Source organism: Natrix helvetica, assembly GCF_964273705.1.
Source record: "Natrix helvetica genome assembly, chromosome: 7".
Classification (NCBI taxonomy): domain Eukaryota; kingdom Metazoa; phylum Chordata; class Lepidosauria; order Squamata; family Natricidae; genus Natrix; species Natrix helvetica.
Genome location: NC_138558.1, coordinates 14,924,602 through 14,952,471, shown reverse-complemented (window position 1 = coordinate 14,952,471; position 27,870 = coordinate 14,924,602). Strand labels below are relative to the sequence as shown.

The 27,870-nt window shown below is 45.3% G+C and overlaps 1 protein-coding gene and 1 long non-coding RNA gene across 5 annotated transcripts in view; one reads left to right on the top strand and one right to left on the bottom strand.

Moving 5' to 3' along the window:
* The window catches only part of LOC309395373, a 40,413-nt gene extending 28,124 nt beyond the window's left edge, over positions 1-12,289 (bottom strand). The window contains exon 1 of one of the 2 annotated variants that reach the window (XR_014175895.1): positions 12,143-12,289. This is a non-coding gene — a long non-coding RNA (uncharacterized lncRNA). Of the gene's footprint in view, positions 1-12,138 lie in introns of both variants that reach the window. The other variant, XR_014175896.1, reaches the window with a different exon arrangement.
* A 423-nt stretch (positions 12,290-12,712) lies between these two features.
* GPRIN3 (GPRIN family member 3) overlaps positions 12,713-27,870 on the top strand; it is a 35,518-nt gene continuing 20,360 nt past the window's right edge. The window contains exon 1 of one of the 3 annotated variants that reach the window (XM_081959559.1): positions 12,713-12,859. The gene's annotated coding sequence lies outside the window, so the exon portion shown is untranslated. Of the gene's footprint in view, positions 12,946-27,870 lie in introns of all 3 variants that reach the window. The other 2 variants (XM_081959560.1, XM_081959561.1) reach the window with 2 other exon arrangements.

The following is a 27,870-nucleotide window of genomic DNA, read 5'->3' as shown; positions in this document are numbered from 1 at the left end:
CTGCTGAACAAACTAATACTGGCAGACTTCAAACTTTTAAAACTCTTCTGTTTAGAAAGCACAACTAGTTAAGATAAGGTCGGAGTAAGGCCTGCTAGCTTTATAGGACTTTGGATATCATTCTTATGAGTAATTACAACTGGCATAATTACAACTGTTATCTCCTGGTAGACATACTATTTATTAACTGGTTATTTTAGGGGTATTGTTTTTAATTTAATTTGTGTGTTTCTTAGGGGTTTTAAAATTATATTTATATATATTGGCTAACTGTACAGTTCTTTTTAACTCTATTTTAACCTCCTCCATATTTAACTGTACATATTTAATTTTTCTATTTATTGTACTCTGACGTATTCTTTGCATGGACTGTACACCGCCCCGAGTCCCTTTTGGGAGAGGGGGCGGTCTAGAAGCACAAAATAATAATAATAATAATAATAATAATAATAATAATAATAATAATAATAATAATAATAATAATAATAATAATAATAATAATATTGCAGATAGGATCATTTCAAATGCAAAACTGAAAGCAGGATATAAAAATAAGCAGTGGACGAGTCCTTAGGAAAAACAGCAGAAATGGCAGAAGGCATCAGATCTATTGCATTACCCTGAAAATATTGCACAATCCCATCCCTCCTTCTGGATTTTATTAATTAAACCCAGAGTTTCAGGCTCAAACTTAAACCTCCCTGTATTCTCCCTTCTTCTTCTGCCATATCCATCATCGGACGTCGGCGATCATGTTGGCGATCCTATTTTTACTAACAGCCAAACGAAAAAGTATTGCTGAGTTTTGTCCAAACGAGTCCCTTAAATTTTGAAGCCATGATGTTCTTCTTCTGCCTGGACCTCATTTGCCTTCAATCTCTCCCTGGATAATTAAGTGAAGTATGCCGCATTTTTCCAGGTGTCACATCACTTGTCCAAAATATTCTAAGTTTTGCTTTTTAATGGTTTTGATGATTTCCCTTGTATTCCCAGGCGGCTCCTCCTCATTATTTATGATTTTGTCAACCCAGCTTATACGTAACAGCCGTCTGTTAATCCACATTTCAAATACTTCTAGTCTCTTCAAGTGGCTTTCTGTCAGAGACCAACTTTCCACTCCGTACAGCGGGATAGAAAAGATGCAACATCTGACAAGCTTGATTTTCAGTCTTAGGCTTATGTCGTGATTGCAGAAGACCTTTTTCATTTTGAAGAATGCTGTTCAAGCTTTCTCTATCCTTGCCTTTACTTTAGTGGCCATGTCCTAGCTTTCATGTAAATTAGAACCAAGGTACGTGATCCTTTCAACTTTTCCCCCACTGCTGTTCAACATCTGTATGAAGCCACTGGGTGAGATCATCCATCTTTAGTTCTGAATGAGGTTGTGCTTCTCCAAACAGAACTGGTTTGCGATTTGGGAATTCTCTTGGACTCACAGCTCTGCTCCACAGATAACAGCTTGTCTTTGCTGATCTCCATCTTGCACACCAACTAAGACCTTTCTTGATACGGGAGACTTTACTCATGTCACTCATACCTCAGTCAGCTTTTGAATGCACTCATGGAAGGTGCTCTGCGTGGGGCTGCCCTTGAAAGGAATTTGGAAGCTACGGCTAGTCCAGAATACAGTGGCTTGAGTAATTATGGGAACATCAAAAGGCACCAATATATCACCTCTACTTCAATAACTGAATTAGTTGCCAGATGGCTTCTGGGTGCAATCCAAAGTGCTAGCTGCCATCTTTTAAGACCCCCTTGGTTTAGGGCCTGGACATCTGTGTGTTGTGGCCCGCCAGAGGTCAGCGGATCTGGCAGCAGATTCGGACAGTGAGGAGGTTGGGGAGGAACATGGGCCAGTCCTTGAGTCTGGGGAAGGCTCTGATGAGGGCTCTGTTTCAGAGGCAGAGATGGTACCAGGGTCATCTGACAGTTATCAGCTGTGTTGGATCTGGGCAACGAGAGAACAGACTGCGGACACGAAGTGACTTAACAGTTCTTTATTAGTAGTAATAGTGATCCAGCTTGCTCTGTGGTCGGAGGGTTCCCCTTTTATAGGAGTCGGGTACGCCCCTCGACCAATCAGAACGATACCTGTTTCCCGCTGTAGCAGCGGACCAGAGAGGAGACTTGCTACGATATATGTTAATATCTAACACCCCTCCCCTCCTAGATGGAACGTTGCAGTTAGTAACATAGTCCTTAAGATACGTTGGTGTTTGCCTTACTCGGCTGGAGCGTCGCAGTTCGGGTTGGTCAGAAGTAGTTGCAGGATCGGTTTCTTTCTGTGTTTCGTTTCCGGGCGTTTGCAGGCTTTCGTTGTTTTGGCGTTCGGGGATTTGCTTGCTTTCGTTGCTTGAGGGTTGTTCCATTTCGCGCTCGACCTCTTGTTCTGTTCTGGGCTCGCAGGTGTCGTAGTTCTCTGTGATGGGGCTCTCGAGTGGCTGACTTTGCATTGGCAGGTAGCTCTCGTTCTCAGTTCGTAGATCTGAATGCGCCAGGCGACCCCGAAGTTGATCGATGTGCCTTTTCCAGTTCCGCCCATCTTCTAGTTCTAACAGATACGATCGTGGACCCGAGATGCCAATGACCTTTGCCGGCATCCACAATGTCCCCCCTGCATAGTTGTGGGCATATACAGAATCCCCTATGCTAAAACTCCGAATTTTGCTTGTGGAGTCTGGGGGTGCTGTGGCAGAGTAATTTGGGTGAAGACGGTCCAGGTGAGACCGTAGACGGCGGCCCATGAGTAGCTCAGCGGGGCTCCTACCCGTCGTTGCGCTGGGGGTAATGTGTTGGATTAATAGGTAATGGTCAATGCGTGTTTGCCAATCACCTGGACCCATCCTAGTGAGGGCCTCTTTTGCGGATCGCACCATTCTTTCCGCCTGTCCGTTTGATGCCGGATGGAATGGCGCGACGAGGGCATGCCGAATCCCCTGACCAGCTAAAAACGTTTCGAATTGCATGGCCGTGAACTGGGGCCCATTATCGGAGACCAGGAGGTCGGGCAGGCCATGAGTGGTGAAAAGTCGCCGTAGAACCTTAATGACTGCCTCTGCCGTGGTTGAAGTCATTAGGACTACTTCTAGCCATTTGGAGTATGCGTCCACAACTATGAGGAAGGTCTGACCCTGAACTGGCCCTGCGAAGTCGATGTGTATTCTCGACCAGGGTGCTTTAGGCTTCTCCCATTCTGTGGCGGGCGCTTCCGGGGGTGCTGGTCTCGATTCCTGGCATGGATCGCAAGTGGCCACCCATTCCTCTATCTCTTTGTCCATGTTTGGCCACCAAACGTAACTTCTTGCTAACGCCTTCATCCTAACAATCCCCGGATGACCCGCATGTAATGCATCTAACACATTTCTACGTAACGCATAAGGAATAACAACTCGATCCCCCCACAATAAACAACCTTGTAACACTGAGAGTTCATCCCGTTTTGACCAAAACACTTTGAATTCCGGGCCCACGTTTCCCTTCGGCCACCCCCTCCAAACCCAAGTTTGAACTTGCTTTATTATATTATCTTTAGAGGAGAACCTTGCAACGTCGTAGGAAGAAACCGGTCCTGAGTCCAAACAGTCAATGAGTAGCACCGGTACTTCGGGAGTGGGGTCTGGCAAAAGGTCCGGTAATGGGCAACGGCTGAGTGCGTCTGCGTGTCCTAAAGTGGAGCCCGGTCGATGAATTAACTTGTATGAGTACGCAGCCAGGAAAACAGTCCACCTGGTCATGCGTGGAGACAGGGAGACGGGAGTGGGGCGGTTTCCCGCCAAGAGTCCCAACAGCGGTTTGTGATCTGTGATTAGTTCAAAATCGCGGCCGTAGAGGTATTCATGGAAACGTTTTACTCCAGCTACAGCAGCTAACGCTTCCCTGTCCATCTGGCTGTAGTTCCTCTCGGCCGATGAAAGAGTCCTAGAGTAAAAGGCGATGGGTGCTTCGTTTCCGTTTGGCATCCTGTGGCTAAGGACTGCGCCAACTCCAAAAGGTGATGCGTCGCAGGTCAATACCAGCGGCAGTGTCTGGCTGTATTGGACTAACAGCGAGTCAGTGGTGAGCAGGCGCTTTACTGCGGCAAAAGCTGCTGCTTCGGATCGTCCCCATTTCCATGGTGCGTTCCTCTGGAGTAGTCGATGCAATGGCTCAGCAACGGTCGCCTTCTGTCTCAGAAAAACGCTGTAGAAGTTAAGTAGTCCGAGGAAGGCCTGCAACTCGGTCTGATTTCGTGGTGTGGGGGCGTCCTGGATCGCCTTAATTTTCTTTGAAGTGGGGTGTATTCCCTGACCATCGATTCTATATCCCAGGAATTCTACGCTAGGCACGTTAATTTGGCATTTTTCCTTTTTAAGGCAGAGGCCCTTCTCTCTGATTCGGGTCAAAACAGTTCTGACTCTTTTTAATAATTGCTCCTCGTTTTCAGCGGATACCAAGATGTCGTCGAAATAGGGGACGACTCCCGGTATCCCTTGCAACAGCCGTTCCATGACGCTCTGGAACAGACCTGGAGCAATACTCACACCGAATTGTAGCCGGTTGCATTTGAATGCTCCTCTATGCGTCACTATAGTTTGGGCCTCCGCTGTGGCGCTAACCACGGGCAACTGCTGGTAAGCTTGTGCCATGTCTAACTTAGCAAATATCTTTCCTGGCCCCAACGAATGCAATAGGTGTTGTACTACTGGCACAGGATATGTGCTTTGTTGTAGCGCGACATTAATTGTGCATTTATAGTCCGCGCAGATGCGGACTGATCCGTCTGGCTTGACTGGTGTCACGATGGGAGTTTCCCAGCGTGCGTGATCCACCGGCTCGAGGATTCCCTGCTCCACTAACTTATCTATTTCCTTATCTATTTTTGGGCGGAGTGCAAAAGGCACTCGTCTCGGCTTAAGTCGGATTGGCGCCACTTTGGGGTCTAAATTGAATGAGATTGGTTTACCCACATACTTACCAAGACCGGGGCTGAACACATCCTCGAACTCCTTAAAAATCTGCTCGGTGCTGCTGTTCTCCACGGCATTGATTCCGGTGACTTCTAGCCCCAATGATTCAAACCAATCCAGTCCTAGAAGGTTTTGTAATGGTGCGCTGGCGATGGTCACGGGCAGCTGGGCTACGATGTCCTTGAAACGGATCTGGAACGTGCCTTGGCCCACGATGGGGACTCGGTTCCCCTGGTAGTCTTGTAGCAGGATGCCTGGAGCGCGTAGTTGGCTCTTTTTGAGGCTAGGGATAGCCTGTTTCATGGATGCTCATGAAATGATCGTCAGGGACGATCCTGTGTCAACTTCTAGCTCGCAAGGTGAGCCCTCCAAGAGGACTGTGACTTTCAGCTTTTTAGGCCGCTTGGTGCAGACCTGACTTATTGTGGTGAGATACGTTCGCAATTCCTCTCTCTGGGTCAACTCTATCTCAGCATCTGTATCCTGAAAATACTCTCGTTGAGCGTCTTGACAGAACGCTCTCTCAGCTCTTTGTGTGTAATCTCTCTGGGAATACGCTCGCTCAGCTCGTGTGTAATCTCTCTGGGAATACGCTCGCTCAGCTCTTTGGGGATTTTCTCTCTGGGTAAACACTTGTGGATTTCTCTCTGGGCGCCCTTTTTGATTTCGCCAAGCCCCTGGGTTGGGCTTCTGTTGGCGGTACGTAGGTGGCTGCCATGAGGCAGGGACTCCGCTCCGGCACACTCGTGCGATGTGCCCAAGTTTGTTGCAGATTGAACAAACAACGTTCCTGAACCGACAGGTAGACCGGGGGTGATTCCCTCCGCAGCCTGCGCAGGGCGGCAAGCGGGATCCGGGTCTCCCCCCTGGCCTCATGTGACTGCTCCTCATCAGGTGTCTGTCCTCGAACTCGGGATCCTCGTAGTCGGGGTTTGTGTCCTCGTAGTGAACTCTGGTTTGCCTGGGTGCTGGCTGGCTTCCGCTGAAACCGCGTTGTATGGTTACCGATGATTTCTCTGCTGACTCTGATGCCCTTGCTTCGTTTAGTGCTATCTGTAGGGTTAAATTTGGGTTTGCCAACAGCTTCTTTTGTAGGGAAATGTCTCTTAACCCACAGACAAATTGTGCCAGGATATGCTCGTCCAGATCCCTGAACTCGCAGTGAGTTGCTGCTTTACACAGGGCTGCAACATATTGGTTGATTGACTCTCCCGCCTTCTGGTTCCGCGTGTTGAATTCCTGGCGGCAAACGTGGCGGGAAGGTTTTGGCGTGTAATGAGTCTGTAGAGCCTGTTGCAACGCCGTCCATGATACCGCTTGTATTGGAGTAGGCGCGGTGAGGTCTCTGGCCGTGTTGAAGACTTCCTTTCCACAGTAGCCGAGGAAGATGTTTTTCTTTCGGGCGTCGGTTATCCCCGTGTATTCGTTCGCTTCGAGAAAACACTCGAAACGAATCATGAAGGCTTCCCATTCGTCGTTCGCTGGGTCGAATGGAGCGGGGGGAGTGTGCATCGCCATCTTCTTTCGTTTGAATTTGCCGCGCTGCGGTGTCCTGAGATGGCTGCCGGAATTTCTGCCGAATTCCTGGGCTGGATCGAATCCGGAGATTCTGAAGTAGCGTTCTTCGTCCTATCTGTCTCTCGATCCCACCTTCGTCGCCAATGTTGGATCTGGGCAACGAGAGAACAGACTGCGGACACGAAGTGACTTAACAGCTCTTTATTAGTAGTAATAGTGATCCAGCTTGCTCTGTGGTCGGAGGGTTCCCCTTTTATAGGAGTCGGGTACGCCCCTCGACCAATCAGAACGATACCTGTTTCCCGCTGTAGCAGCGGACCAGAGAGGAGACTTGCTACGATATATGTTAATATCTAACAAGCTGCCTTCAGAGTCGGACATCAGTGGGGCAGAAGAAGGGCTGGAGCCTGTTCCCAGTGTGTGCATGAGCAGAGTTGCCAGGAGAAGGGAACAGCTAAGGAACAAGGGTCGACTCGGGAGTAAAGCCATAGGTGGACAGTGAATGGCCCCTCCCATAGGGAATAAAGAGGAGCAAAATGGGAAGGGAGTTTGCAGGAGACAATTAGTTCTATTCATCGGAGTGAAGATCTGTTCCTGATTTTTTGCCAAGTATTGTCTGCTACAGAGTGGCATTTGGAGGATATCAGCCTGGCAGCTCTCCAAGCCTGATAAAGTCTGTAGTTGTGAAATCTCTTGAAAGACTGTTGGCCGGGACTTTGCTGGAGAGGAATTCACTTTAACTAAATGAAAGGGGCTTTATCGGACGAGGAGTCGCCTTCGTGCTTTTGGGAAGCCTATGTCAGAACACTATGGAGCTATCTTCTCTGAATAACATCTCCATGTTTACTAAGGTCTAGAAGAGAGGGCCCCCTTGTATCTCCTTTGTACGTTTGTAAAGACCAGGGTATTTTACCACAGTTAACAGCTACCATGACGATCCCTTTGAGTGAATAATTATTTTAATCAGCTTTTTGGAATATTTTATTCCTGAGTTTGGTTTCGGTTTTGATTATTATGTATTCATTTTAATTCAAAGTACAGATTTAAGGGAGTGTTACACTGTTCGGAATTGGTTGATTGGGACAGCTTGTAAGCCAAGCCAATAAGTAAATAATTAAATAAAGCAGCGTTTGGAGAGAAAAAAAGTGACAATATTTTTGTACAGGCTGATTTCTACTTCATACTGCAAATCCTTACCTTTTCCTATAGCTCTATCAGCCCTGGAAGGAATTGTAAGTGTCTACAAATTTTCTCTTGTAGATGAAAAACAACAAGGAGCCTAACTAATTTTCAAGAGGAACATTACTTCTAATACAACAGTGGATTCTCTGGAGGCTACTTTTGGTATTTTAAAAATGTTAAGTAGAAGATATATATGATTATGTGTCTCATTTGGTTGGAGCCTTAATTGGATTGCCAAATTTAAAATTGGTCTGCAAGCTGGAACACATCTTTGCACTCTCATAAAGAAAAAGTAAATTTACAGGTGTATCTCTGAGAAAAAAACAGGATAATCGTTGACTTGAATATTACTTCATTAGATTCATCTCTGTTAGCCAACTCCTAAAATGGGCTACACTGAACAAAAGAAACTGGTGTTTATGGATATTGCTGAGATATAAATAGATTTCCAATGGCAAACCGAACAATAAGCTTTCCATTGTCATAATTTTGAGACAATGTCCTTAAAAGCTGGAAAAGAAACACAGAAGCAACTTGGATCCTTTGTATAAATAATGCTGCTGGAAATGCGCAGCGTAAGCAAAATCAAAGGCATAATAATAAAAATTGATGCCAGAAGGACTGCAGCTTAATGATACAGAACATGCTTTGCATGCAAAGAATCTCAGGTCAGTCACCAGATTTCCAGATGGAGCTGGTTGACATCCAAAAATTCATTACTAATTAGGGTAGAAGGTACTGGACTCTATGGACTAATGATCTTAGAGGTAGTTTTTTTATAGTTCTATGTGTTTTTTTTAATTCCTATATATGGAAAAAGATAGGAAATATACACATATCTAATATAATTCAGCAGCCTGCTTATAAAACTGAACAACTGAGGAAGTTTTGAATGTTGGGTGATTCTGATCATTGCAAAAGGCTGAAACAGTTTTTTTCTTTTTTTGCCTGATGTCACACCCTCCCCTCTGGGGGATCAGATGGCATTTATTTTAAAAAATCTGATGTGAGTAGATTTTTAAACATCTCAGAACAACTACTTCACCATCCTTGCTTTATTCCTGGCGAGGCATATATGGCAAAGTAGAAAACCATTTTTTAATCTAAGATGTTGTACTAATCCTCCTGGAATTCAGTTCAAGATAGTGTCTCCCATGAAAAAAAAAATTGTCAGATGGACACAATTCAATGAATCATGAGTGAGTTGTAGCACATGTAGCATTGTAAAGGTTCCACCCCGCACATATGTGCTAGTCATTCCTGACTCTAGGGGGCGGTGCTCATCTCCGTTTCAAAGCCGAAGAGCCAGCGCTGTCATCCGTGGTCATGTGGCCAAAGGCACACGGAACGCCGTTACCTTCCTACCAAGGGTGGTTCCTATTTGCATTTTTACATGCTTTCAAACTGCTAGGTTGGCAGAAGCTGGGACAAGTAACAGGAGCTCACTTGGTTACACGGCACTAGGAATTCGAACCGCTGAACTGCCGACTTTTCTGATCGTCAAGCTCAGTGTCTTAGCCACTGAGCTACCGCGCCCCTGTATCATTGTGGCATGTGTGACTTTGAATACACATAGTGTGTGCAGCCAAGCCAGATTTGAACCATTGTCAGATTTGGGCTCAGTGAAGTTAGTGAAACTAGCTGCACTGTTTTGTGCAAATTGTTATAACAGAGACCTTAAATGAAAATAATAATTCTGCACATAATGGGCAGGACAAAAATGTTTCTTTTAATCACTTTCTAATCTATTCTATTCTAAGGTCCTTATATTAATTTGTACTATAGACTTCTATTAACGCCAACCCACAAAAAGAATAGTTTTAGAGTTTAAAAATATGAAAAATCAGGTTACTGGTGTCTATCTCAATAGAACTAAGAGGGGAGAAAAATTGGAGTTATTGGAACAGTGAAAAAGAGAAACAATGGTGCTGAGAAAGCATCTCCTCTCCTACTGATAATATGATTCTCCACAACAGGCAGCACACAGGTAGCTTTCACCACAACTGTGGCTAGAGTTAATATTGTGAATGTGTCCAATCCGTTTTAGGGAGCTAGCCGCACATCTAAAGGACCCAAAGGGGTGACATGATAGCAATGTTCTAGTATTTGAGGGGCTGCCACAAAGAAGAGGGGGTCCAATTATTCTCCAAAGCACCTGAGGGCAGGACAAGAAATAATGGTTGGAAACGAACCAAAGAGGGAAGCAACCTGGAATTAAGGAGAAACTTCCTGACAAGTGAGAACAACCAGTGGAACAGTTTGCCTTCAAAAACCGTGGGCACACGATCACTGGAGGTTTTCAAGAGGAGACTAGACAGCCACGCATCTGAAATAGTATAGGTTCTCCTGCTTGAGCAGGGGGCTGGACTAGAAGACCTTCAAGGTACCTTCCAGCTCTATTCTGTTCTATTCTATTCAGTTTAATTGCACATTGTATGATATAGTACTTTCTTACATTGGCCTTGACTCTCTCTACACTTCATTAATAATAGTTTTGTCTCTCCCTCACTATTCTAAATGTACCGCTCGGTTCGGGTCATACGTCTGGCATTTATGCACTTATGCTCACTTACACTTCACTTAGCACCTATCTAGTATAAGCCTCCATTGAATCCAGGGACTTCGTCAAAATGGCCACACTCGCATTGCATTCTGCCTCACCTCATCTATGAGTGTACAAAAAGGATGAAGCTAACGTAATTAACGCCATTTCTGAGGGTACACGAGGCGTTGCTCATTCAGCTCCCGCACTGAAAGGTGATTTTCGGCCTTGGTTTTCAGCCATATTTCGCCCTCCGGAGGCCAGAAACGGGCTGTTTTCTGACTTCCAGTTTGCGTGTTGGGCTGTTATTCACTCTCCGGAGGCTTCAGTTTGCCCAACGCGCAAACCGGAAGTTGGAAAACAGACTGTTTCTTGCCTCCGAGGGGCGGGGGGGTATTTTCGCTCTCCCCAAGCTCCAAGAAAGCCCTGCACGCATGCGCGGGGCAGCAAGGGGGTCACGCATACATGCGCAAGGGGCATAGTGTGTGTGGGGGATTACATTATGGGGATGGGCATGCGGGCGCATGCTTTTGGCACCCGAGACAAAAAAGGTTCGCCATCATTGCCCTATAGTTTAGCTGAAAAATTGTGAAGTCAACAGGCTGCAAAGCATCCCATAACATTCTTTTTGGGGAGTTGGGGGGGGGTAGGTTTGTTTCTATTTTTTTTTCTTTTTGATCAGGAAATGTGCAGTAATCTAGTTTGGAAGCATAGAAGCTAGAAACTAAGCTGCAGTTGCAGGGAATAGAAGGTGTGATAAGAAGCATTCTGGGAAATCCATGTTTTTGTCATTGGCTACTTTCCCTTCTCTGCAGCCGTTTCATGAATGGCTAGAAGCCATTTTACCAAAGTGCCCCCATGTGCACAAAATTCCATATACTGTATTCCTTCTGAGTTGGGGGTTTTCTCCCTCCTGATTTTTATTGGCACAATAAAGTCTACATGCATTCTCTCTCCCTCTCTCTCTCTCTCTCTCTCTCTCTCTCTCTCTCTCTCTGTGTGTGTGTGTGTGTGTGTGTGTGTGTGTAAAAATAACAATCATTTGCGGTGTTAGTTCCTTCTGGGGGAAGAAGTGCCTTCGCCCATTCATCTCAAAAATATTATTTTCCTCCAACTTTTTCCACACTTTAAACCAAATAACAGAACGTGCTTCCTATCTAATCTCTGGAAATAGCCCCCTGAACTATCTACAGTGAAAGTCTGTCCATTAATTCCATGCACCTGGAAGCCAATCTATGGGTCTGAGTTGCGCAAAGGTGAGCGTGGAAAGGGAGGGGGAGGCAATGTCAGAGAATTCTGCATATGGTCAGAGGCACCCTTTTCCTTGCTCTCCGCTTGCAGGTGCCACAGAACAAACTACAGGTAGCGCTCTACTTACAACAGTTTGTTCAGTGACCATTCAAAGTTACGACGGCACTGAAAAAAGTGCCTAACGTCCCTGTCCCACTGTCCCCATTTATTTGTCCCCATTTTCTATGTTCTTATTCATGTTAATTCTTATTCCTGTTATCTTGTACATGAGTGACAAACTAAATAAATAATAAAATAAATAAAAGATTAGGGCAAAAAAAATGTTTCACACTTACAACCGTTGCAGAACCCCCAACACTCCTGCGATCAAAATTCAGGTGCTTGGCAACTGATTCATATTTACGACCACTGCAGTGTCCGGGGCTCATGTGATCCTCTTCTCCCACCCCACCTTCTTACAAATGGCAAAGTCAAGAAGGAAGCAGGGCTCACTTAACAACCGTGTTACTTCCCCCCCCCTTACAAGTAGCAAAGTCAAGGAGGAAACAGGGCTCACTTAACAACCGTGTTACTTCTCCCCCCTTCTTACAAGTAGCTAAGTCAAGGAGGAAGCAGGGCTCACTTAACAACCATGTTACTCCCCCCCCTTCTGACAAGTAGCTAAGTCAAGGAGGAAGCAGGGATCAGTTACTAACATACCAACCGCAACGACCCGCTTAACAACCGTGACGAGAAAGGTCGTTAACACAGGGCCAAATAAATTCACTTCACAATCGCTTCACTTAGCCACTTGGGAAGAAACGTGGGGCTGGATTGTGGCCGCCAGGCGAGGGCTACCTGTACTTTTAAGGCGCCCAAGGACGAACCGAGCCGGAGTTGTTCCCCCCCCCCCCCCCCCCCGACGAGGAGGGAAGGCTGGCCGGGCTCGACGCCAGCTCCACCTCTCTGGCGCGGCGCTGGGGCAGCTCCGCCGCCTCTTCGCTTCCTCCCCGACCTCCCCACACGGCGTGCCTCTGACGCGCCGGCCCCTTTCGCCCGGCGAGCTCTTCCACCTCTTGCCGCTTCGAAGGAAGGCCAGGCAGGCGGACGGGCGCCAAACAGCAGCCGATCCGAGCCGCTCGGCAGCGGAAACAGCCCGACGCGGGGAGACCGAGTGAGGTTAGCGAGCGAGCGAGCGCCCGGCCGTCCTTCCCGCCTTTGGCGGCACCTGCACCATAGCCACGCCGCGGCTAACGACCGACTCCTTCGTAGCTTCGCGGCTCGGTCCCCTCCACTCCCCGGCCGGCGGGTCCTCCTTTCAGGCTACGGGGAAGGCTCTCTCTCTCTCTCTCCGCAAGGTCAACCCGCCTGGACGTCTGCGCTGCAGCGGCGGCTGAGGAAGAGGAGGCTGCAGCCGGTTCCTCCTCCTGCCTGCGGAGAGGTGAGGAAGCCGCGGCTTGCACAAGCTCGCCGGCCGAGATTGGGGAATGAGCGACGGGCGGGAGGCGCCACGGACACCTCGCCTCTGTAAGCAGGAGAAAACGGGTTTTCCCTCGATAGCCGAACGGGACGGGGTGGACTGAAGCGGGCCGCTATTTCCTCGCTCCCTTCTTGGGAATTCCCGTCTTGCTCCCGGGGATTTCCCAGAGATGCTTTTTCGTGGAGATGCTATCCCGAGCGGGTGGGCTGGGGGTGGGCTAGATGACCTCGGCGGTACCACCCTATGGGGGGGGGGGACAAAACCGGGCGCGGGATAAGCCGTTCGGGCTGCAGCCAGAAGTACTTTGGGTGGGCAGCGCGTTGAGTACTGTGAACTTGGGCGGATGAGCTACAGGTCTTAAGAGGCAAGCGAGTGTCTCGCCAACTATTTTGATCCGTTTTGCCATTTTCTTCTGCTCGGTGGGTTAAGGCAGGGGTCCGCTAGAAAATGTTGGTGGTCCCGCAGAAAAAAATTATTTGCATTTTTTTATATTGAACTAAATGCTATTTATCTTTCTTTTTTTAAAAAAAATCAAATCAGAGGTCCGCGGGATTTAAAATTAGGAATTTAGTGGTCCTTGAGATCCAAAAGGTTGGTGACCCCTGGTTTAAACAAGCCCCCCCTCTCTGCCCCCCCTCCCCAAAAAACAACAACCCTACCAGGTTTACATCAAAGGAAATACATTTCCTCCCAGTGTGTATTTTGCAAGAAATTCTAGGTTGGATTCTGTGCAAGTTTCACACCTCGGTTTAACCCTGGGGTTTCCATCCCATGTGGAAATGGTGGAGAAAGTAAAGAAAAACATTTATGAAAAGGGCTTCCTTCAGTCTTTGCTCTCATACTTTATATACAGGGATCCCATCCCAAAGAATGTTTGTTCTCCTGTTGTCCTTGTTAAAAATTGGCTCCCAAACTCATCCCTGCCTCTCCTCCCCCCAATACGTGATGCCTTTTTGGGATTATTCCTCCCCCCCTGCCCTTCTCAGAGAAGGAATTGAAGGGCACTAACAATGCCAAGATTTGCAGGGGAGCGGGGGAAGAGAAAGAAAAGAAGGAATAGAACTGAAAAGAAGGAATAGAACTGAAGGCATGGCGTGTGTGCAAACTGTTATTTACTTGGACTGGCCAGATGAATTTTTCTGAAAATAAAAGCCTCTGGTATTTGTCCCTAATGCAAGTTCCGGCTGCTGTCTTGAAGACACCCTCCAATGGTTAGGCCAGTGGGGCTGGGGATGATGGGAGATGTAGCCTCAAAAAAGGAGAGAAAGCAGGCACGTGCAGACATAAAGGACTATTCTGAAGGGAAGGAAATCAAGGCTTCTGGCCAGCGTTGATTTGGCCCATTCATAAATGCAATCCGCAGAAGAACAGATGTTGCTACGCCCAGTGAAGCTTTTGTGAGGGGAATGACTCAGGTTTTGTTGTGAGAATACAGCCTTCCCACATAGGTTTCCCAGCTTCCACAGGCGTGCCAACTCCAGCAAGATAAGCCAGGCAAACACTCATCTGTAACTCCGTTTGGGAGAAGCGTGCATTTTTATTTTCCCTTTATTTCTACCACATCTCCCTCCCTGTTTTTTTTTTTTTAAATAGCTTTAAACCTACCGACTTCCCTCTTCCTGTTTCTAAGGAGTGGTTTGTCTATAGATAACAGCAAACCACACAAGATAGCTGTGTAAAGGTACTCTGAGGAAACAATGACATCTTGAGGTTTCTTTAATGGGGAAGGGAAGTTAAAAGACCAAAAAACAAACAAACACCCAAAGACAAAAGCGCCAATTATGAATGTTTTTTTGAAAGAATAATAGCATATCCGGTTGGAGCTTTTGACCAAAGGTTTCTACCAACTGAAAATGTCTGCTCATAGTCCACTGGGAAATTTTCCCTATAAAAACACAAATTTGACATGAATGGAACTAGGTGTAAATATTGGACCCTTTGCCATTGTGTTTTTTGCTGCAGTGTGATTAGCTTTCGGGTGGTTTTTTTCCCCCACTCTCGTTTTATTTTTGCCATCCGGTAGAGAAGAGTCATCACCATAGCAACACAACTGTCACAGCTACCAAACGCTGCCCCAGCCCAGGTGGATCCGAAAACAAGCAACAGCCTCAGAAAAAAAAACAAAATACAGGCTTGTGGTTTTCTTCGTTAACGCTCACATTGATGTTTCGGGTCCCTGGTTGACTAGTTGGGTGACAGACAGGAAAAGCCTGAGCAAGAAATATTTGCAAAAAATATATATTGCTATCCTATGAATTGTCTGTGTTGACCCATACATCTGTTAGCGCATCTTTTTTTAACTTGGGAGAAATTAGGCTGTTTCTCCTTTAAGTTTCTTCATTTACAAACCATTCCATAGCCAAATGCTAGAAGAAGAAGAATAGAATAGAATAGAATAGAATAGAATAGAATAGAATAGAATAGAATAGAATAGAATTATTTATTGGCCAAGCGTGATTGGACACAAAAGGAATTTGTCTTCGGTGCATAAACTCTCAGGGTACATAAAAAAATACATTCATCAAGAATCATAAGATACAACACTTAGTGATAGTCATAGGATACTAAGTAAGCAATCAAATCACACTAGGAAACTAAATAAAACAATATAAATCGTAAAGATACCAGCATATAGGATTAGAAACAGGATGAAAGAGGAAATCTTTCTATGCATTCTCCAAAGGGTGTTAAGATGGTAACACAGATATTTGGTCAGCTCTACATTTTCTTATAGTCTGTTTGTGCCCGAATCAGATTGCTTCACCATCTAGCTTAATCTTGCCTGCTTTCAAGGGCATTTTCAAGTAAGATTTCCCCCCCCCCCATCAACTGGTATAACTTTTCAACCCTCTGGCAATCTTGATGTGTGGTTTTACAACTCCCAGAATTCCTAATCAGCAAGCAGGAAGATTCTAAAACAGTCTTTCCCAACCTTGACAACTTTAAGATACGTGGACTTCAACTCCCAGAATTCCCCAACCAGCTATTCTAAAAGAAAGGAATTCTATGGAATTAGTGAGGCTGAGGATTGGACCCAACTCCTTCTGGATGCCAATTGTGCAGATTTCCATGGAACTGCAAACCCTGCAATAGTTTAGGATTATTATTGTAAGAATTACAGGTAGTCCTTGCTTAAGGACTGATCACTTAGCGACATTTTGAAGTTATGATAGACTCCCATCAAACAAGCTACTTATGACTCAGTCCCAGAATTCAAATGGCCACACATACACACACAGGGTCAGATGACTGCATTTTGGGCACTTGGCAATCAGCTTACTAGTCAGTTGCAACAGACCGCATCACATAACCACGATTTATGACATCTTTGCCAGGTGCCAGGCTTCATGGCCAGTTTCTAGCAAAAAAAAAAGTCCTATAGGAATACGGCGATTCACTTAACATAGCATTTGCTTAATGACCACCATTTTTAAAAAGTTGTAAAATAAGGTTACCCATGGGTGCTTCGACATGACAGAAGTCGTATTATGACTTACGACCGAAATGTGTAGTTTCACTATAGTCATAAATCAGGAGTGTTGCAGTGGCCTAGAGGTGGAGCTCTCGCCTCACAATCTGTGAGTTCGATCCTAGGTAGAGGCAGATATTTCTCTTTCTCGGCACAATGAGAATATATCTGCTGAACAAAACTCCTCATTGGCGACAGGATGGGCATCCGGCCATTAAACGCTCTGCTTGCTCCATTCAGTTGCCCAGACTCTACCACGCAAGGGATGGTGGGGTCATTAAAAGAAGAAGAAGATGATGATTATAGTCCTGAATGAAGGACTATTTGAACAAGACCTAGAAGGCATATTTAATGATGCCCCTATACTTTTGAGCAGTCTAGCTGTCCCCTCGCAGAAGAGCTAAATGGAAAAAGCAGGACTTGATGAAGTATCGTTCCCCAGAATCATGTTCTTCATGTAGTCCAGGGAGCATTCAGAACCATCCAGAAAAATGACCTAGGGCAGTGATGGCGAACCTTTTCTGCACCGAGTGCCAAAAAGGGACCACTTCGCGCGCATGCCTGGGCCGCAACCAGGAAGAGAAGCTGCCCAGGGGGCATGCACTCGCCGGAAAATGGAAGACCAACTCTTCCGGTTTCTGGCACTGCCACCCGCACGAAGGCCAGGTGATAGTTGCGCGCGCATGCGTGTCAGAAACCCACAAGAGGAACGGGCAACACCGTGTGTGCCAGGCAATATGGTTTTGCGTGCCACTTTGGGCACACGTGCCATAAGTTCACCATCACAGACCTAAGGTGTTCTTCACTCCCCCATTTCCTGTTCAAAATAAATTAAGTAAAACAGTGGTTCTTAACTGTGGTTTGATTTTTTTTTCCAAGAGGCAACTGGATTTTCTGCTTTTTTTTGAAGACGTTTCACTTCTCATCCAAGAAGCTTCTTCAGCTCTGAGTGTCCAGTTGCCTCTTGGGGGGTGGGGGGGAAGCACCTTTGGGACAACCTTGACCTGGATGACTGAGAATCTCCATAGACAGGGGTTCTCAAGCTTTTCTTCACCATGGACCTCCTTGAAATACCTTTTGTGGCCACGGACCCCCAAGACTTAACTCCATATTTAAATCAGAACATTTCTTCAGCCATTTCTGTACCCCCCTGTAACAACATCGCTCCGGGCCATCTGCTGAGAACCTCTGCAGTAAAGTACCACTGTGTTTGTGGCTGACACTATCATTTTGCCACAAGTAAAAAAGAGAGGTCTGCACCTAGAAAAATGGCAGGGAAAGTATCCTTTGTCACCTGTTCCCAATAAAGCTCAGGGTTGAAATGAGGGGCCCTTGGTGCCCTCTGAACTTGGTTGATTTCTTGCAGATGTTTCATTGCCCAAACTCAGTCAGAAAGAAGAGGGAGTCAAACTATTCTACAAAGCACCTGAGGGTAGAACAAGAAGTAATGGGTGGAAACTAATCAAGGAGAGAAGCAACTTAGAACTGAGGAGAAATTTCCTGACAGTTAGAACAATTAATCAGTGGAACAGCTTGCCTCCAGAAGTTGTGAATGCCCCAACACTGGGAGTCTTTAAGAAGATGTTGGATAGCCATTTGTCTGAAACGGTATAGGGTTTCCTGCCTAGGCAGGGGGTTGGACTAGAAGACCTCCAAGATCCCTTCCAACTCTGCTATTGTATTGTATTATTGTAAACTAGGAAACATCATCAGTGCTTTTAACTTAGGCAGTGTGACTTGCCGCAGTCTAGAAGTGCAACTTGTCCTTCAGCTGCTGGCATTTCTGCCTTATAGAAGATAAAAGGGAGAGCCCGGTGGTGAACTTGTCCAGGGTCTTAGAAGTGATTTTTGCTAAGATAATTGGAACTCTTAGGAAGAGAGAAGGAGGTTCCAGCTTTTACTTGATTGTAAAGATCACAGCGTGACCTTGCACCAATCACTAACTCAATTCACAGTTGTTTTGAAAAGAAGATGCAGGGGAATACCTGGTAGGATAAAAATGTGGGCGTGTGTCCATATGCACACGTGTGCAGGGACTCTGTATTTCTATGTGTGCTACTTGAGAGAGAAGCCAACTAGCCTATTGAATTGCTGATGTGTTTTTAACCCATCAAAATAGCTTGCAGTTCTATCCAGGGAAAGGTCTAAAGCTAGTTTTGCATATGCAGATTTCCTTCCTTTCCCTTCTTCTGTTGGAAGAAATGTCCCTCCGGGTTCAGTTCCAAGTGGGGAGAAGGACACTGGAAACATGGTGGCTGTTTGGAAACATGTTTGAATGGTGGACAAGGTCACATGCCTTGAAGATGTTGGGTGAAGAAGAAGAAAAAGGACAGAGATGCTGAGAGTCCCTGGGTTTTATAACCTCTCTTGGGCCCCACCTTAAGAGTTTCCTGTTTCTGTCCAAGAAATGTGTCCCATTTACTGTTAGACTCCCAGGGGGCAGGGGTCTTAGCTAACTTTGTTAATTGACTGTGTCCCAGGTCTCGCTGAATCTTGCTGGGTGATATAATCTCCCCAGGTGCCATGTGGTGAGTTCTGTTGCTAGATGGCTGGAGGGCTAATCCTATCATGTCTTAATCCCATCACCCTAGAGCTGTTGTGCAGAATAACTGGCTCAGAACTTAATGTCCCACTGACAAACATTTCCTAGAATATTTGATTCTTCTAGGAGAGAAGTGGGTGCTAACTTCCTACACTGGTAAGAGAAAACTTGCTGGTTTTAGGGATAACTCCCAAGTGGTGAAATTCAATTTTTTTATTACCGGTTCTGTGGCCGTGGCTTGGCCGCCATGGCAGGGGAAGGATACTGCAAAATCCCCATTCCCTCCCCACTCCTGGGGGAAGGATACTGCAAAATCTCCATTCCCACCCCACTCCTGGGGGAAGGATATTGCAAAAGCTCCATTCCCTCCCCATTCCTGGGGAAAGGATACTGCAAAATCTCCATTCTCTCCCCACTCCTGGGGGAAGGATACTGCAAAATCCCCATTCCCTCCCCACTCCTGGGGGAAGGATACTGCAAAATCCCCATTCCCTCCCCACTCCTGGGGAAAGGATACTGCAAAATCTCCATTCCCACCCCACTCCTGGGGGAAGGATCCTGCAAAATCTCCATTCCCTCCCCACTCCTGGGGGAAGGATCCAGCAAAATCCCCATTCCCTCCCCATTCTGGGGCCAGCCAGAGATGATATTTGTTGGTTCTCCAAACTACTCAAAATTTCTGCTACTGCTTCTCCAGAACCTGCTGAATTTCACCCCTGGTAAGTTCCTTTTCTGGTACAAACAGATATGGGGGAGAGGGAAGGAGGAAAGGAACAAAACAATGTGTTGTGTGTCTGAAAGAAGTGAGTCCTTTTTCACCGAACTATATCCGAGGGTAGCTATAGCACCAGACACACTAAGATACAGCTTTGCTACAATCACATGCCCTAGTGACATGATTGCTGCAGTGTGTGTTCACAATGGGGCTACCTTTGAAGTCTCCTTAGGCATTTTATTTGGTTCAAAACACAGTTGGCAGCTATAATCTGGATTTTCTCTTGGCACATTGCAGCAGTTTTCATTTGCTTCTAGGGAAAATAAAGCAAAATCCAGACATAGGAGGTTCTTAATACCATGGATAAAACCTGAAGCATTGCTCAGTCTGCCCATTTTAAAAAGTGGTAGGGGGAGGTTGATTACATTATTCCCCTTTATAGTTGTTTAAGCACCTTCACGGGTTACAAGATTTTTACAGATGCAAACATTGGAGGGGGGGGGGAGAAAAACCAGATTGACATGCTGCTGTATAAATGCAGCCAGAATGTTAGTGATTTGCATGTTGACCAACTGCCTTTTCCTTTCTTTTTTTCTTCCTTTCCTTTTTGCATAATAGCAATAGCACTTAAGGCTTATATAATGCTTTACAGCCAGTGGTGGGATTCTTACTACCGGTTCTGTGGGCATGGCTTTGTGGCATTGGTGGGTTCCGGGCGGTACGGCCCAGTACAGCCGTACCAGTAGCAGCTGGGAGCAGCAGCCACCGTACTGGTACGGTGATTACTTTGGCCCACCCGCATTTCTTACCAGTTTTTGAAGCAACCGGGCCAATTCCTCATGCGCGCACAGCATGCAGCGCCTGTGCAACTTTCGCTGAGCAGCCGGGTGTCGCAGGTTGGTGGCGTGCACCCAGCCCGTGGGCAGCGTACCGGCTGTGCTGGGGTCTGGAACCCACCACTGCTTTGTGGGCATGGCAGGGGAAGGCTACTGCAAAATCCCCATTCCCTTCCCATCCCGCTAACCTGCTTTTCAGCTCCATTCTCCTGTTCAGGGCAACAAAAGAAGATCAGCTGGGAGGCAGCCGGGGTGGGGCCAGCCTATTTGCTGGTTCTCCGAACTACTCAAAATTTCCTCTTATCGGTTCTCCAGAACCTGTAGACTGGCTGAATACCATCTCTGTTTACAGCCCCCTCTAAGCGGTTTATAGAGTCAGCCTATTGCTCCCTACAATCTGGGTCCTCATTTTACCCACTCGGAAGGACGGAAGGCTGAATCAACCTTGAGCCTGGTGAGATTCAAACTACCAAATTGTAGGCAGCAGTAGCAGCCTGCGGTACTGCACTCTAACCACTGTGCCAATTCGGCTCTTAACTAAAAGCCCCTTCATTTCCTAGAAGCACAGCTTGTCCATTGACTATGGACTCAGGATAGAGCTAGGATCTTCTAACTAACAACTATTCATTTAGTGACTGTTCAAAATTACAATGGCACTGAAAAATGTGACTTACGACCAGTTTTCACACTTACAATGATCCAAATTCAGATGCTTGGCAACTGGCATGTATTTATGACAGTTGCACTATCCCAGGTTCATTTGATCCCCATTTGCAGACTTCCCAGCCAGTTTCCGGCAAGCAATGTCAATGGGGGAAGCTAGATTCACTAAATGACCTCGTGATTCACTTAATAGCGGTTAAGCGGTTCACTTAACAACTGTGGAAAAAGTGGGCAAAATGCACTTAACAATTGTCTTGCTTAACAAATTTTGGCCTCAATTGTAAGTTGAGGATTATTTATACTCTAGAACAGGTGTGTCAAACTGGATTTCTTCAAGGGCCGGATCAGCATTGTAGTTCTTCTCCGGGGGTGGGGGAGATGGGACAGATGCCTCCTGCAGCACCCTGCTGGCTAAAATGGGCCAGAAGAGTGCTGTAGGATGCTGTCCAGGCCGAAAACAGAATGCAGGAGGCACACATGGGGCCCTCGCGCCCCAACTTGGTTGTCAGAGGCAGCGTGGGCCGGTCATTTGCTGTTTCCAGGCTGGCCCTGTGGACCAGATTTAAGCACCCTGTGAATCAGATTCAGCCCGCAGGCCTTGAGTTTGACATCCCTGCTTTAGTGCATCTCCTCTCTGACATTATCTCCAGACTGAAAAAGAGACCAAGCAGTTTAGGTCTCCTCTTCATATCCTCTTCATCCTCCACAGTGAATCAATTGACTGTTTAGGTCTGGTGTTAAAATTGGTGTTTTATCCTTACCTAGAAAATTATCAAGCTTTTTTGTTGTCCCATTTAATTTTGTTAGGTCTTTACTCTCTCAGATTTGAGCAGGGCCCTGGCATCATTTTTCTCATTGCTCAAGCCCCTAAGTATTTAATTTGCTTTTGTACCTGATCTTTGCATCCATCAAAGCAACAATCAGTAAAATGTTTCGTGATACATTTTTATAATGCTGACACTTTTTAAAAAAGTTATTTTTGGAGCTGACTTTGGAACGAAAGCAAAAGAAATGGTGGAATGGGACAAGATGCTTTCTTGTTTAATGATGAAAGGCCCAATCAATCATTTGATCTCACTTAAAATATATATATTGAAACTTGATGGTTAAAATTAACACCCATCGTGAGAAAGCACTTTTTGATCACAAATTTGCCAAGATTTCCTATGAATACAAATCAGGAAGTTTGAAGACATGATAGAGGCTATCTTTACGTTTCAACCCACGCTCTTCAACAGTGGTCTGTTGAATGTCATTTAAAATCCATCTACTTTTCAATTGGTTTATGTAGATAGCATTTAGCAAGGCTGGTATCCTATTGGACAGGGGTGTCAAACTCGATTTCATTGAGGACCGCATCAGGGTTGTGTTTGACCTCAGGGAGGGAATGGGGGAGCATTGCCAGGGTGGGCATGGCCAGCTTGATGGCACTCCTGTTGAAGGCACCTGTGGTGGCCTGAGTGCTCTGCCAGCAAAAATGGGCTCTCGAGTTCCGTTTTTGGCTGTCGCAGCCTCCTACAACCCTCTGCCAGCAAAAATGCCCTCCCAAGCTCCATTTTCACCGGCAGAGGGTTGCAGGAGGCCTTGGCAGCCGAAAACAAAGCTTGGGAGCCTGTTTTCACTGGCAGAAGCACCGCGGACCGGTTCTTCACTGTTTCCAGGGCAGCCCTGTGGGCAAGATTTAAGTAACCATGGGCCATATCCGGCCCCTGGCCCTTGAGTTTGACACAGTGGTGAAATTCAAATTTCTTACTACCGGTTCTGTGGGTGTGGCTTGGTGGGCATGTCTTGATGGGCGTGGCAGCAGAAGGATACTGCAAAATCTCCATTCCCATCCCACTCCAGGGGAAAGATACTATAAAACAGGGGTGGCGAACACGCGGCTCGCGAGCCGCACGCGGCTCGCGGCCAAAATAAATGAGGCTCTTTGCCTCTTACCATTATTTAGTATGCTGTGGCTCGGATCGTGCGCTAAACCCGGAAGTACGGTCGACGCGACGACGCTTGCCTGCTGGAGCGTCGTCGCATCGACCGTACTTCCGGGTTTAGCACGCGATCTGAGCCACAGCATACTAAATAATGGTAAGAGGCAAAGAGCCTCATTTATTTTGGCCGTGAGCCGCGTGTTTAGTTAAGATGAAGTCTTAAGTTAAGATGAAGTGGAAGATGCGTAATAATTAGGGGAATGGAGACTTTGGGTTGTGGAGTCCACTTTTTTAAAAAAATACAAAAAAACCAGCCCTTAGAACTTGAACTTTGCTAATCAGAATAAAATGCTAAGACTAAGTAGTCAGAGGAAGGTTGTAGCAGTACTGTCAGTCACCTATTGCACCTCATCATGAATCAAGTATTCTATATTTTAAAAAATACAAACTTATATCTTAGTTACTAGAGATCAAAGTGTCCAAGGAAATAGATTAATTCAAATGCAATGAATTAATCATTATACTGAAGTTAAAAGACAAGCAATTATCAGAATGGTGGCTATGGCAGAGATCTTTCTAAATTTTTAACATTTCATTTAACTTAAAATACTGGAAGTTGGAAAAGATTGGTGATCTGCCAATCATTTGTAGATATACCAAACCCATAGAATCACAGGGTTGGAAGGGACCACAGAGGTGATTGTTCAATTTTATCTTTAAATAAGATTAAGACAGTTTGCTTTGTAATCCAGTCTAAGATTAAGAAATGCTGCTCCTCTATATCTTTCTTTTGAGTCTTGTATGATTTTGAATCTTGCTCCCCCACCCCACCACCCAGCTTCCAGTTGGTGCCATTTGGAATAAAACATTTATCTTAGATAATATCTAAGTTTCAAGGAATTGTTCATTTCATTCAATAATTTGTTATAATTGTTTTCAAATGTATTATTATTATATCCTATTAAATAAGAGTTCTAGATATTTCACTATATTTTTCTCATATCCCAATCCCCCTTTTCATGTTTTTTTTTCCCATTGGAAATTGAATGCCTTATTATCTTACTTTTCATTTAATTTTTTATCTCTAAAAGGTAGCCAAAAATCTTTGGATTCTGCCATTAGTATCTTATGGAGCTTTGTGTTTGCATAATCGTTACTACTATATCATTTGCATAGCATTTCATCTTGTATCTCTTTCTACCTGAATCTTTAGCTGAAATATTTGTTTAGCTTTTCAGTTCTGGCCCACCAGGACCTCCTAACCCAGGGGTGTCCAAACTTGGGAACTTTAAGACTTGTGGACTTCAACTCCCAGAATTCCCCAGCCAAGTTTGGACACCCCTGTCCTAACCAATTATAAATAATAAAAGAGAAAATGCCCATCCTTGCCTTTGACTTTCCATATTAAAAGATTGTAGAGATTATTCCATTTACTGTGAATTTTAACTTGTCAAAAGCTTTGTGTCTAAAAACATTTCCGTTGCCTTCCGTTGCAGCTCTAATGGGTTTATAAAAATTTATAACAAAAAACACCTGACTGAGCATGTTATATTATGTGTTTAATATATTATTGTTAAAATTATATGCTTTTGTGTGAGTGTTTGTCTGTTTTGGCAGGTCACTGCGTGGTGTGGCTCTCTGACTCTCATAGTTTAAAATTTTGGCTTTTTGTCGAACTTGTTCGCCACCCCTGCTATAAAATCTCCATTTCCACCCCACTCTGGGGCCAGCCAGAGGTGGCATTTGCCAGTTCTCTGAACTATTCAAAATGTCTGCTACCAGTTCTTCAGAACTTGTCAGAATCTGCTGGATTTCACCCCTGGTTTGACACCCCTGCTATAGGAGATATATGCAACACTTGAGAATAAACCCAGAAGCAAAAGAATTTGCATAAAAAATGAAAGAGAGAAGATTCTGATGTAAAGGCTGGTCTGCCCATTCATGTTTCTCACTCAAAAAGTGTGATATTGAGGTACTGTGGTTTTCCCATAACTTTAATATGATATACTGTCAGTTTCTTGGCAGAACAAACAATATATTTGCTTTTCTAAATTTGATTTGCAAAATTCATCAAATCTGCATCCTGTTTCAAGCAGTATCAGACAGATGCAGGAAATGAAAATGTTGGCTTCTATTTCCTTTGTCTTCCAAACTTTAGTTTACCAAGATATAAAGCCCTTTCACACTGGATAAAATTCAGTTTCCGTTGAATTTTCTTGGTTGAAAGCAGCACGAGAAATTGGATGTATTTAATGCTTAAAATCTCTAGTGATCCCCTCTTATAACAGAAGAAATAGATGGACATAGACAGACAGACAGACAGAATGGCTTGTGGTCCCCGAATGCATATGGTTCCAGAATGCATGCACTCCTACAGGTAGTCCTCGACTTATGACCAGAATTGAGCCCAAAATTTCTGTTGTGAGACATTTCTTAAGTGAGTTTTGCCCCATTTTATGAACCGTCTTGTATCACTGCAGTTGATAGGTTAGTAACCTGGATGTTAAGTGAATCTGGCTTCCCCATTGATGTTGCTTGTCAGAAGGGTGCAAAACATGACCTTGGTCATAAATATGAACCAGTTGCCAAACATTTGAATTTTGATCACATGATCATGGGGATGCTGCAAAGGTCATAAATGTGAAAGTCAATTTTTTCAGTGCCATTGCAACTTTGAACGGTCACTAGTATAGTATAGTATAGCATAGTATAATCTTTATTGTCATTGTACTTAAATACAACGAAATTGGTTCACTAAATGAACTGTTGTAAGTTGAGGACTACCTATACATCAGAAGTAGTATTCAGCAGGTTCTGACCTGTTGTGGAGAACCAGTAGTGGAAATTTTGAGTGGTTCAGAGAACCGGTCAATACCACCTCTGACTGGCCCTGCCCCCATCTATTCTCTGCCTCCCGACTTCCAGCCGATTGGAAGGAAATGGGGATTTTGCAGTATCCTTCTGCCATGGCCACCAAGCCATGCCCACAGAACCGATAGTGAAAAAAATTGCTGTAAATTTGGTAGCTGAAGATTTTGGGTCTTCTGCTGAAGATGGCCATGGATAAGTTAATACGCAACATTTTATAATTGCAACTATCTACATAGATTATGTGTGAAACTACCTGATAATAATAAGAACGGATGTTTATCCATTCCATTAGATAAGACTCCTGTCACTTTCAATCTGACATCCTGGAGAGTAACTGAACTTAAATTCTCCTGAGGAATGTGTGCAGATGCCATATTTTGCAGTTCTTTGTAAATTAGTGACAGTGTGCTAATCAATCAGGGGTGGGTTTCAGCCAGCGTTACTGCCATTCGGTTGTGCATGTGCTTCATGTGCGCTGCACACGAATACGAGTTCAATGGAAATTGTTCTGCGCATGTGCAGAACTAAAAAAAAAAAGATGGTGATGGCGGCCACTGGGGAACTGGTTCGGGGGCATGGCCAGCCTGGGTTGCTGCCGGTTCTGTGACCCAGGCCAGCCTGCTACTTGGCCGAGCCGGTAAGAACCCACTTCTGTAATCAATGCTTCGTTTTGTACTTTAAAGCCTCAATGCAGAGGAGCAGTATAAAAATAGACCACAACCACAAAGTATTTTTTTAAAAAACACAGCCTTAGCAGGTTTGTCTCTTTATTACTCAATTTCATACCCAAATGATTCTGAACAGCTCACAATGAATCAAAGCAATATACAGAGACAGAGGAAGAACCAACCACACTCAGAAAAACAAAAAGAAGAAGAGCAAAAACAAAATTAGAGTCTGGCAACCTCAAAACATCCCACCAACAACTGACATCCAACGAAAGGGGTCCCAATCATCCAAGGGAGAACAATCAAGGTTTTGGGGGTGTTCAGGATGCCACTAGGGTGAGACCCAAATGGAGGGCCTAATTCTTGAGAGCAGATACTGTAACCAAGAAGGCACGTTTCCTGGGTCCTTATGGAGGCCATTCTTTAATCAGAAGGATTTAAAGCATGCCAATTCTGTCAGTTAAAATCAATTGGGCAGACACCTCAGAATATAGACAGATCTCAAGTACCTAGGCTCTTCATCTCGATGTCTTTATAAATCATAGCCAGCACTTTACATTGCACTGGAAGTACAAATAATCAGTACAGCTCATGGAGCAGAGGTGTGACGCAGGCACACCGAGGCATGTCCGTAATTTTCTCTGCTGCTGAATTCTGGAGTACAATAGTTGAAGCTTACGAGTGATCTTCAAAAGCAACTTCACGTAGACCACATTACTGTCTAATGGTCAAGCCATGAGGTGAGTATGGAATGCATGAGTGTCTACAGGGCCTCTCAGTCTAGGAATGGGCACAACTGGAACATCTCATGAAGCTGGGCAAAGGCCTTCTCAGCTCAGTGAGCAGGAACTGTGACTGTGTGCCGTCATTGAATGGGGAAACGCAATCTATCCAAGATCGAAGAGGGAATATTCCCAGATCAAGGTGACCCAAACTCCCATAGCCATTCAATTTTGGTAGGACTAAGTCAGAGGCAGTTCTTCTCCATCTTCTAGAATGGGGTGTCAAACCCCAAACTGCTGGCATGTTTCCTCTTCTCATTGGGTAGACCATGCCGAAGCCATGCTGGTCCGATGTTTCCTCTTCTCATTGGGTGGACCAGGCCGAAGCCATGCTGGTCCGATGTTTCCTCTTTGCATTGGGTGGACCAGGCCGAAGCCATGCTGGTCCGATGTTTCCTCTTTGCATTGGGTGGACCAGGCCGAAGCCATGCTGCTGGTCCGATGTTTCCTCTTCTCATTGGTTGGACCAGGCCGAAGCCATGCTGGTCCGATGTTTCCTCT